The sequence below is a fragment of the Mirounga leonina genome, unplaced genomic scaffold (assembly GCF_011800145.1).
Source record: "Mirounga leonina isolate KUSES-001 unplaced genomic scaffold, KU_Mleo_1.0 Mir_366, whole genome shotgun sequence".
NCBI classification, from domain to species: domain Eukaryota; kingdom Metazoa; phylum Chordata; class Mammalia; order Carnivora; family Phocidae; genus Mirounga; species Mirounga leonina.
Genome location: NW_023270709.1, coordinates 28,729,713 through 28,739,709, shown reverse-complemented (window position 1 = coordinate 28,739,709; position 9,997 = coordinate 28,729,713). Strand labels below are relative to the sequence as shown.

The 9,997-nt window shown below is 42.7% G+C and overlaps 1 long non-coding RNA gene and 2 other non-coding genes across 4 annotated transcripts in view; 2 read left to right on the top strand and 1 right to left on the bottom strand.

Annotated features, from left to right (window-relative positions):
* The window catches only part of LOC117997542, a 13,264-nt gene extending 8,148 nt beyond the window's left edge, over positions 1 to 5,116 (top strand). Inside the window, exons 3-4 of one of the 2 annotated variants that reach the window (XR_004675846.1) lie at positions 3,988 to 4,306; positions 4,539 to 5,116. This is a non-coding gene — a long non-coding RNA (uncharacterized LOC117997542). The other variant, XR_004675845.1, reaches the window with a different exon arrangement.
* Positions 5,117 to 6,100: 984 nt separating this feature from the next.
* Positions 6,101 to 6,202, top strand: LOC117997561. The gene has a single exon (XR_004675859.1). It is a non-coding gene; the product is annotated as a U6 spliceosomal RNA (small nuclear RNA).
* A 3,588-nt stretch (positions 6,203 to 9,790) lies between these two features.
* On the bottom strand, positions 9,791 to 9,863 carry TRNAR-CCG. The gene has a single exon. It is a non-coding gene; the product is annotated as a tRNA-Arg (tRNA).
* Between the last annotated feature and the right edge of the window lie 134 nt (positions 9,864 to 9,997).

The window sequence follows — 9,997 nt, the reverse complement described above, 5'->3', positions numbered from 1 at the left end:
TAAATAAATAAATAAATAAATAAATAAATAAATAAATAAATAAATAAGGTCTTAAAAAAATAAAAGAAAAAAGAAAGCCCATAGAGCCACAGAGGTCCTCAAGGGAGATAGATGTTTGAAGAACATGCATTGCAGCTAACCACAGGTTGGGCAGAGTGGCAAGTTTAGTAACAAAAATCTTACTGTCTTATTCTGTAATCACCCTCCTACCATCTTAGATAAGTCTTGCTTTGTCTCTGTAATACGATTCCTGCACACGTTACTCTTAGAGATGAGATGCCCAAGCAACCCGGGCTTCCTCGGACGGCTGCCTCATCTTCCCCTTTTGTCCCTACTATAGGCTCATTTTGTGATCTTTGTGTACGTCCAAGAGTTTGAACCTAGGAGAGAACCAAACCAAGTATTTCCAGCCTGTAAGTTGTGGGAAAAGCTAGTTCCATCTTGAAAGGAAACATTGAGAAAAGAAGCTGATTTGGCAGAATATGATCATTTTGAACAGTGCAAAGGAAATGGAACATCCAAGTGAAATGAGGCTTTAGACCTTCTTTGCCAAAATAAAAAACTTGAGCTTAGGCAACATGAGGACTAGCAATGTATATTTATGAATGTATAAGTGAACATATATATATAAGCAAGAAAGATTAAATGGTAAGATTTGTGAGCCAGCCAAGTTATCGGGAAGAAAAGTGGAGCTGGTAGTGGAGTAAGCTCTGTGAGAACACCGGAAAGTCAGGGGAAGATGAGAGAGATGAGAGGGAAGCAGAAAGCAGCCCTCTGGTCAGAAGCATGCGAGTCACCTCAGGGCGCTTCTTCCACCCGTTCGGTCCCGTAGGCAGCCAGCAAGTTCCACCTGCCTCCTGAGAGCTCCCCTGGACGGTTCTTGTGGTCTCCGAGCCTCCAGCGGTTCCCGTCGTGCACACCGTCACCACAGTGACGGTCCCGAAACCCAAAGCCAGCGTCCCGTGCCTGCTTAGCACCTGCTGACGGCTCAGCTCGTCAGCCTGGCGACAGGACTCTTCAGGGCCTCACCTGCTTCTCCAGCCCCGCTTCCTTTTCCCTTCCTACCCAATCCGCACTTCTGTGGTCCAACGGCACCATTTAAAGACTGCCTCCATGACTTTGTACATGGATTCTGTCTGAAAAGTTCTTTTTTTTTTTTTTTTTTAAGATTTTATTTATTTATTTGAGACAGAGAGAATGAGAGAGACAGAGAGCACATGAGAGGGAGGAGGGTCAGAGGGAGAAGCAGACTCCCCGCCGAGCAGGGAGCCCGATGCGGGACTCGATCCAGGGACTCGATCCAGGGACTCGATCCAGGGACTCGATCCAGGGACTCGATCCAGGGACTCCAGGATCATGACCTGAGCCGAAGGCAGTCGCTTAACCAACTGAGCCACCCAGGCGCCCCTGTCTGAAAAGTTCTTATCTGCCTCCCTTGCCCTGTCTGGCCATCTGTACTCGTGTGATAAGAGCCGCATCAGCCTATCGCCCGTGGAACTTTCTGTTGGACCGTCTTAGGGTCAGATGCCCCAGCAGCTCTGCGCTTCCCCTTCGTGAGAGCACTTGCCACCTTGCTTTGTAACTGCACGCTCACTGTGTGCCTCGTCTCTAGATGGTGCCCAAGAGCATCTTACTCACCTTTACGCCAGGTAGAAGCAAGGAACTGTACACAAGGCTTGACCCAAGCCTCTCTTCAGTGTGTAGCACAAATAATCCAACGAGAGTGGCATCCTAAAAACCAAGACAGTTTCCAGAAATAACAAGTAACGTTTCTTAATCGTTTCTGACATTTTGCTTACATCACCAGGCAGGTAGCATCAGGATTCGGCTAACTGCTTGGTGGTGTTGAAGCAAACACTGGAGCAAGGGAAGGAGCTGACCTCAGGAGGCATAATTATGTCCTGGTTTTTCCCCTCAGTGCCTGTAAAGGTCAGCCTTTAGGCTGGAGGAAGCCTAAAGCAGAGTTCTGTCTTTTCCTCTCTCTGGTATGTTTCCTTAAATGCCTCGAAAGGCTTGCTTTATTATGGAAAGCTTTCCCATACTCGTCATATTTATGTGACTACGTATGTAAGTCACGAGTAGACGTCTAGGAGAGCATTATTGCACCCCACAATTCTAGAATCATGCACTCTGGGCTGGGAGGACCATACCTCTGACCAAGTGGGACTCTTTTAAGTTACGCACTTAAAAAAAAAAAAGGTAACACATTTATTAAGTACAATATACTTGTTAATGTAACTATTCCATTCTATCTAAAACTATGATACAGTGTTAAATTTCTCAAGGTTTCCTCTATCTGGGAGATACAGTCTGTGCTCTCAACTTACTTGTGAAATGGCCTTTCTTCACTTGCTACTGTGGAAACAAATATATGCTGCTTCTTTTAGAAGAGCTAAGGAATATTAATCTTCCTTCCAAAAAGGAATCAACTTTTTTTTTTTTTTAAGAATTTGGTTATTTATTTGACAGAGAGAGAGATAGCGAGAGCAGGAACACAAGCAGGGGGAGTGGGAGAGGGAGAAGCAGGCTTCCTGCCGAGCAGGGAGCCCGATGTGGGACTCGATCCCAGGACCCTGGGATCATGACCTGAGCCGAAGGCAGACGCTTAACGACTGAGCCACCCAGGCACCCAAAGGAATCAACTTTTAATTAAAAGGATGCTATAGAGCAAATCACGTAAAACAAAATACTTTGTTTATTCAAGCAGTAAAGAAACTATCTGTGCTAATATTCCCTGGTCCTCAAGCCAGAGCATTGCTACCTTCTGATCTACATTTGGAAATATATTTGGGGATAGTTTTTGGTTGTCACAATGACTGGGATGTGCTACTTATTTTTGTGGGTGGGGTCCAGAAATACTAAACATAGTGTGTTACATAGTACATATTATCATCTGTTCTATAGACAGTTGTATAGAGGAGAGTGTACTGCAGTGGAGGATAAAGAAAGAGTTTTCCATCCAAAATGCTAGTAATATTCCTTTTGGAAAACACTGAAGTAAAGAATAGGAAGTATTTCCAACCCAGGGAGTTAAACAAAGGTTTGTTAATTGAATTAGACTCAAGTTGCAAGTAAGACTGAACTTAACTGTGCTCTCTTCTTTATCAAAAGTGATGCATTTGGGGCGCCTGGATGGCTCAGTTGTTGGGCGTCTGCCTTCGGCTCAGGTCGTGATCCCAGGGTCCTGGGATCGAGCCCCGCATCGGGCTCCCTGCTCGGCGGGGAGCCTGCTTCTCCCTCTCCCACTCCCCCTGCTTGTGTTCCCTCTCTCGCTATGTCTCTCTCTGTCAAATAAATAAATAACATCTTTAAAAAAAAAGTGACGAATTTCTTTTATCTTAATGCCATGTAGTGATAAGTGAATTAAAGACGGAGGCCATTAGACTGAGGGGTCTGATGCTCTGGTGGCTTATGTAAGTAGGCCAAAGTCTAAGCCTATCAATGCTTCAAGGTTGTGAAATTCTATTCAATAGTTGCAAACAGCCGAGGAGGCTTTATCTTTTTTTTTTTTTTTTTAAGTAGGCTCCATACCCAGCATGGAGCCCAATGTGGGGCTTGAACCCAGGACCCTGAGATCAAGACCTGAGCTGAGATCAGCTGAGCCACCCAGGTGCCCCTGCTTCTGCTTTCTTAAGGGTCTCTCCCTGAGCTGTTGGTGCAACATTCCTACCCACTTCAGGTCTGGTGCTGCCTGATCCAAATCACTTTTTGCCCAAATAAACTCTTAAAGTGTTTAATATGCCTCAGTTTATCTTTTGTCCGTGTGAAGAGATAATATTACATGTTTTCTCCACCTGAACTGTAAAACAGCCCTGTCTCTATAGCGGTCATGATTTGCAGTAACTGTGGAAAGTGAAAGCTTGCCTCCGTGCAGGTCATTATTCATCATGTGATTGTTGGTGATCAGTGACCATTAACACTATTTTTCTCTTCTGATGAAACTCAACTTAAAATGAATTTACTGAGGTAGCTCAAATTGTTTTCCAGGCAAAAGCTACTTTCATTGTTTTACCACATCATTTCCCGACAGTAGAACTTCTGGCGTGAGAAACATCAGCTGCATGAGCCCCTGCGGTGCTGGAAACACAAGTGCTTAGGACAGAACTCAGAACTCGCTCGCCGCCAAGCACAGCGTTGTTCATAACTCATTATCCTGTCATCCCTGTGACACTTTCTTGGTCCCCTCACCGCCAAGCAGCCAGGCTCTGCTTACCCTGGGCTGTGGGCAGAGTGAAGCCTCGGGAGACGTGCAAAGAGGGGAGAGTGATTCTCCTGTGCTTGACCTGCAAGGGCGTCAGAACCGTGTGTGAGTTTCCGTGTGGAAATTCCGCCTTCTGCACACCCCGACCTCGTGTGTGCGTGTGCGTGCACCAGCCAGACCACAGCATGCTGCTGCTGAGTGTCTGTCTGTCTGTCTGTCTCACACACACCCCTGGTCCTCAGGCCTCTTCCGCGCCCTCCTCTGTGTGGCCCCCAAACCACCCTGTGGATGCTGCTGTCATAAGTTTAGTTGTCTCTTTGGCTCTCTTCCTCTCTAGGTTCATCTCCTTGAGGAAGAAATTGCATCTTTCATTCACCGTCAAATGACCAGCACGAAGCATACTACCCCGAAAATCGTACCAATAAAGTTCACGTTTATTGCTCTGCATCTAACTTCAGCGTCCTGAGGTTTACTCTCCTCTGGGTGTTCTGTGTGCTTTCTCCTTCTGTATCCCTTGCATCTTGTCCTTCTGGAATTGCACTGAGGTCACAGCCCTGTTCAGCTCTGCTCATCCGCGGTGATTCCTCTCAGCTCCTGTACCTTCTTGCCCTCTGCACGTCTGCACAAAGCCAGCACGTTGTGAGATTGTGGTCCCCTTAGACGCTTACTCTAAACTGCTGGAAGCTTATTCTAACCTGCTTATCTGAAATCTGACCTTTCCCAGCTTAATTACAATTTCATTCAGTACAAACTTACTACAATAAAACTTAGCTGCCCACAGGAAAGCTCAGTCTACTTGCAGACTCGGCTGTGTAAGTAGTGAAATGCAGTTACATATTGTATTTTATTTTATTTACTGTGTGTGGCTATTGAAAAGCCAAATATTGGACAGTCCTTGAAATCATTTTATATGGTGAGAATCTCCAAAAAAGGCAGAAAGCTGGGCCCTTCCTTTTTATCCCAAATGACCTTTGTTTTGAATGCCTTTTGTCCTGTGTAATCTGATATGAAACTATTTTGCAACCAGTTATTTCGAATTTGGACTTGATATGTTTTAGATAAATATAAAGCCGTCCAGTCTGAAACTACAACTTTTATTAATCATTAATTTCTAAAGTGTCAAATCAAAAGGAAAAGCATTTTAAATATCAGAACTGAAAAGCACATGCCCAAAGAATAAAAATCCTTAAGTTAAGTAAATGTAATTTTGTGGCAACTCATTGCATGGTCTCCTTTTTCTTCTTTCCCTGTAGGTGTGTGAATACATTACCAAATGCGTTTTTGGTGTTTGCTGTTAAAAACCAGTGTCCCCTGCCGACAGCCTTTCAGGCTTCCCTCCATCTCACTTCCTCACTCTCTTTTTTAAAGTTTCTTTCTTTCTTTCTTTCTTTCTTTCTTTCTTTCTTTCTTTCTTTCTTTCTTTCTTTCTTTCTTTCTTTCTCTTTTTTCTTTCTTTTCTTTCTTTTCTTTCTTTCTTTCTTTTTCTGTTTAGTAATTTCTACACCCAACATGAGGCTTGAACTCATGACCCCAAGATCAAGAGTAACACACTCTTCCAACTGACCAGCCAGGTGCCCCTCTTCTTCATCCTTTAGAAGCATAGAGCTCTTAGCAGAATAAGAATTTAGGTGGACAGTGCTTTAAGGACAACCCGTGGATTGTGAGAGAAATAGTAGCAGTTCTTTCTGGGGGTCATCACTTGCCTGCCCCCAGCATTCAATTCCCAGATCAGTTCTCCTTCTTTCCTTGGGTCTTTGCACAGAGCACCTTGCTTGTAAGTGAATCTGATGGACGTAGGCCAGGCCACATGGTTGTGTACTCACTAAGACTGTTCGGAGGATAATAGAAGGTCAGCACCTGACTTTGGCTTTTAATGTGTGAGTAAAATAATACAGAATAGTGCTGGTTTGGGCACACACATACCAGAGTTAAAGTGAACAGAGATTAGCGTGGGCCCCGCACAAGGATGACATGCAAATTCATGAAGCATTTCATATTTTTAAAAGAAAAAAAATTAAAAATTAAATCAAGCGGGAAATGCGGGTTTGACTAAGCTATCCTTGGACTGGTAGATTTCATCCTAACAATTGAGTTCATATCATTGTGAAGCCAATATTCCCCAGGGTAAAGCATGTCTAAGATTGGAAAAGTCAAGTTAAAATTCAACTGAATTGTGGATACCTCCTGCTTCACTAAAAATGAAGATACATTTTTAAAAAAGGCAGAATGTCCAGCATAGAAAGTAGGTGCGGAGGACCGGTGACCGAAGTACCTGATACCTCCATTGTCGAGTGAGCGTAAATGAGGTGAGTGGGCGCCAGCAGCAGAAGGCTCCTAAGAATGTCCCAGGACAAGTATCCAAACTTGATTTCTCTAGTAGAGAATTCAGCTAGTTCTTTGCTCTGGGATCCTTCAATTTTTTAATAAATTTGATGTAGAATTTGTTGAAATGACACAGTATTCCTATTTTAACTACATTTCATCCAGTTTTATTACGGATATCCCCCTTTCTTGGAACATGAGATAAAAAGAGACTGTGATTCACCACTTAAAACAGCATGCCCTTCCTCAACATGATAAAGGGCATTTATGAAAAGCCCACAGTGAACATCATCCTCAATGTTGAATCTCCCTAAGATAAAGGATGAGACAAGGATGCCTCTCTCACCACTATGCCATTCACATTGTACTGAATGTTCCAACCAGAGCAATTAGACAAGAAAAATCCATCTAAGGCACCTGAATTGGAAAGAAATAATAATATTGTCTCTATTCACAGAAGACATGATCCCAAAGAACCCACAGGAGCTAACGAATGAACTCAGCAAAGTTGCAGAGTACAAGACACTCACACAAAAATTAGTTCTGTTTCTATCTACCAGCAATGAACAGCAATCCATAAAGAAAATTACGAAAGCAATCCCAATTATAATAGCATTTAAGGAATAAAATACCTGGGAATGAATTCAGCCAAGGAGGTGAAAGACTGGTATACTGGCATTCCCGAAAGAAATTGAAGAGGACCCAAAAAGGACATCCTGTGTTCCTAAATAGGAAGACAAATGTTGTTAAGGTGTTAATACTACCCAAAGTGGTCTACAGATCAATATAATCCCTATCAAGATTCCAACAACCTTTTTTTGCAGAAAAGAAAAAGCCATTCCTCCAATCTATATTAAATTTCAATATGAATTGCTGAAGCAATCTTGAGAAAGAAGAACAAAGGTGGAGGGCTCACACTTTCTGATTTCAAAGCTTAGTGAAAACTAAGGTAACCAAAACTGTGTGGTACTGACGTAAGGACAGACATACAGACAAATGGAATAGAATTGGGAGTCCACCAAAAAACAATCCAATTTAAAAAATGGGCAGAAGACCTGAACATTCTCCAAAGAAGACATACAGATGGCTAAGAGACACATAAAAAGATGCTCATCATCAGGGAAATGCAAATCAAAACCACAATGAGATATCACCTCACACTGGTCAGAACGACTAAAATCAAAAACACAGAAATAACACCTGTTGGTGAGGATGTGGAGAAAAAGGAACTCTTGTGCACTGTTGGTGGGAATGCAAGCTGGTGCAGCCACTCTGGAAAACAATATGGAGGCTCCTCAAGAAGTTAAAAATAGAGCTCCCCTATGATCCAGTAATTGCAGTACTGGATATTTACCCAAAGAATATGAAAACACTAATTTGAAGGGATACATGCACCCTGATGTTTATTGCTGCATTATTTACAATAGCCAAATTATGGAAGCAGCCCAAGTGTCCATCCACTGATGAATGGATAAAGAAGATGTGATATATATACAAATGGAATATTAGTCAGCCATCAAAAATAATGAAATCTTGCCATTTGCAACAACAAGGCTCACTCTAGAGAGTATAATGCTAAGTGAAATAAGTCAGAGAAAGAAAATTATCATATGCTATCACTCATATGTGGAATTTAAGAAACAAAACAAATGAGCAAAGGAGAGAGAGAGAAGCCAAGAAATAGACTCTTAACTATAGAGAACAAATTGATGATTACCAGAAGGGAGGAGGTGGGGGAAAGGGGAAATAGGTGATGGGGATTAAGAGTACACTTATCATGGTGAGCACTGAGTAATGTATGGAATTGTTGAATCATTACATTGTACACCTGAAACTAATATAACGCTGTATGTTAACTATACTGGAATTAAATTTTAAAAACTTAATTAAAAAAAGAATTGAGAGTTCAGGAACAAACCCATATGTTTATGACCAAGTGATTTTTTTAAAAAGATACATATTTATTTATGTGTATTTTTAGTTGTGATTTAAAAACCCATAAAATTTTCCATCTTAACCATTTTTAAGTGTGGCAAGTAGCGTTAAGTATATTCATATTGTGGAATAGATCGCCAGAACTCTTTATCTTGCAAAATTGAAACTTTATACCCATTACACGATTCCCCAGTTTCCTTTCCCCCACAGAATGGTAACCACCATTCTACTTTGTTTCTATGAATTGGACTATTTTAGAAATTTGTATAAGTGGAATCATACAGTATTTGTCTTTTTGTGACTGGCTTATTTCACTTAACTAACAAGCTCAAGGTTCCAAGCTGTAGCATATGACGGGATTTCCTTCCTTTTTTAAGACAAAGTAATATTCTGCTGTATGTATGTGCCACATTTTGTTTATCCATTTATCCTTCCAAGGATATGTGGGCGTCTTTCACCTCTTGACTATTGTGAATAATGCTGCTGGGAACATGGGTGTGCAAATACATCTTTGAGACACTGCTTTCAATTCTTCTGGATATATAACCAGAAGTGGAATTGCTGGATCTTTTTTTTTTTTTTTTTTTTAGTGGTACTATTTTTAATTTTTGGAGGAACCTCCCTGCTGTTCAGATCCATTTATGGCATTTGCACCCTTGGTAAAACTGAACCCATCATGACTCAACGAATAGTAGTTGCTCAGGAGGACAGTTCAGTTTAGGATAAAAAAGCCTTGAGTGGCTTCTGTCTTTATTTAGGCTTCTGAGATCACTGTTTGGGAGGTAGTGTTGTATTTATGGTAACTAAGGAAAATCTGGAGAACACCAATTTCAGACCAAGTGCAAAGCCACAGTCATAGGGAATCCTAGTCAGGGATCTTGTTCCTAGAAATTCAACTCACCCTTACCCCCCTTTCACTGATTTTTTTTTTTAAGTGAACTCTTCCTCCCCACGGCCCCCGCCCCCCAAAACAAAAGTTTAGTGATCTGAGCTTTGGGAAGAGCAGGTGTTTCCAGGTTGTCCACGAGTTAGCAGTTTTTCCTTCTGCCAGCAATACTCTGTTCTTGATCTCAGCCCGTCGCTTATCTCCTTCCTGGGACCTCCAACAAATTCCAGTCGTTGTGTTTCTGTTTACTTGACGTCATCTGTCGGGTCTACTAGAAAGGAAGCGCCTTGAGGACACACCTGCTGCTTGCGGCTTGTCCGCTGGTGAATCAAGTGTGGCACAGCGCAGGGCGGCGAGCGCTTGTTAAATGAGAAAGAAAGGCTGCCCGGCAGACGGGAGGGGTCGTGCGCGCCTTACCCTCCGGCAGGGGAGGAAAATGACGGCAACGACCACGAAGGGACTCGAACCCTCAATCTTCTGATCCGGAATCAGACGCCTTATCCATTAGGCCACGCGGCCGGCTGGCAGGTCAGCTTCGCTACGCTGTGTGCAAAGAGTGTGTAGCGCGGTGGGGAGGGGTCCTTCCCGCGGCAGGTGCTGGGGATGTTGCTCCTACAGAGCTCCTCGTTCGAGGTTAGCTCACCGACAGCTGA